Below are 2,050 nucleotides of genomic sequence, written 5' to 3'. Positions count from 1 at the left end.
GGTTGTGTCGGGAAGGTGAGCATCATAGAATGCCAATTTACTAGAAGAAAGTATTCTTGTGTTGAGGGAATACTTGAGTGGAGGCCCAATGTCCTCCCAGATGCTATTCTTTTGGACTACTTGACAACATCTGTTTTCCTCACCTTTTTCTATAACACCCATATCACCATTGATCTCTTCATGAGCACAAATAGGGATTAGGTCATGTCATAAGAACAAATAATTCTTAGATTGGGGCTAGAATTAAGTGTTATCACAAATCCATTCATACATCTAACTTTTATGTATATATCTGGTTCATTTTATAGACACCATTATCATTTTATTATAGAGAACATTATAAATAATGCCCTTGGGGAATACGGTAATTCTATTGATGGTGTCATTAAGTCAGTAAAGATATAGAATTTAAAATACTGTTTAGAAAAAGAAATTATACATTTATAGACTGGTTTCAGACCACAATTCATGAATTATTGACTTGAAAAGATTAAACTCTAAAGTGACTGGACACTATTTGCACAAACAATGGAAGTTGATGATCAGGCAAAACTTTCAATAACACTCATTCACAAAGGGAGAACAAGATCTACCAGATTAATACATATCATAAGAAAGGAAGGCAAGCATTCAAATAGTAAATATATTGTTGTCCTGGACCCCCATTCATTGAGCATCCTCAAAGCAAGATCTACAAACCAAATTCCAATGCCCATGAATTCAATACCTGTGAGGTGGTATTTCAGCCTTAATTACAAGAGAGTATGCCAGTTCCTTAAATATGCTATAAGTGAGTTTGCGATAAACCCTAGTTCTTAGAGGGATATACACATTAAATCCGTCTGATGTGGCAAGTGAAGGATGCTGTGTCCTTGAAAGGACAGAGTCTAGCGTATTCTATAGCACATGGCCAGGCTCACCAAGGACTGGTTAGAAATTAGGTCAGAAGTATCCCATTAGGAACATAGTAGAGGGCATATTCTTCCCTTGGGCTCTAGGTAAGGATTGATAAGTGTTTTGTTTCTTTTGCCAGATGGAAGGCTGCTCCACCAGGTTTGCCTACCAGGAGAAGTGCAATCATATTTTCTAGTGATTGATTTCTTTATTCCCTAATTTTCTGTCCTGAGTTCATTTTGTTTGTGAGTTTTCTTGTCATTGTGATTGTTTTCATACATATTAACTATAATTTTTCTCTAATTTTATTAATTTATAAATTTATTCCCAAGTTGAAAATTTCATTCTTGCAAAGTATGCTTAACTTCATCTCTATTTGAAAAGTCTGCTACTATATTATTCCTTGAATTTATTTTTTAACTATCTGCATTACAAGTTGATACCACTGACTTCCTATTTTCAATGTTTTAGGCTTATTTAATTAAGGATATACATTTTTTTTTATCTACGGTGACTATTGGGTGGCATTGCCATGAATGTTAATCTCAGGTTGTTGTCTATTATTTGGGGGTTTCTGTCAGAACTCTTAGAATTTCTTGTGAGGGTAATCTAGTTTTTACTAATTTCCAAAATGTCTCTTTTTCAATGAATGTCTATATTTCACTGTTTTATGTGGGAACAATTTTTTCTGAGTATATGGTTTGTGGTTGGTAATTATTTTCTTTCAGAATTAGAGATATGTCACTTCATTGCCCTCCAGCCAGCCTGGTTTATGCAGAGAAATCAGAACTTTTCCTAGAGTTTCTCTTTTTTAGTTAACTTCTGTTTTTCTTAAGCTTTTCAGAATTCTTTTCTTGCTTTGGTTTTGGAAAATTCAATGATGACATTTTGGGGTGGTGTTCTTTATGGGTCTGTTTAGGATTCCTTGGGCTTTTGAATGTATATATGCTCATCTTTTTGAATGTATATATGCTCTTGAATGTATATATGCTCATCGATACATCAATTGTATTAAGCATATTTGTACATAAGTTGCCATCATCATTTTCAAAAAATGTTCTTTCTATTTGAGCCCTTGGTATCAGCTCCTCTTTTTTCCCACCCTCCCCCACCCTCCCACTCTCGTGAATCCTTGATAAATTATAAATTATTATTT

This window comes from Echinops telfairi, unplaced genomic scaffold (genome assembly GCF_000313985.2).
Source record: "Echinops telfairi isolate 266 unplaced genomic scaffold, ASM31398v2 ScPeMD7_7469;HRSCAF=8507_1, whole genome shotgun sequence".
In the NCBI taxonomy this organism is placed as follows: domain Eukaryota; kingdom Metazoa; phylum Chordata; class Mammalia; order Afrosoricida; family Tenrecidae; genus Echinops; species Echinops telfairi.
Note: the sequence above shows the minus strand (reverse complement) of the source record.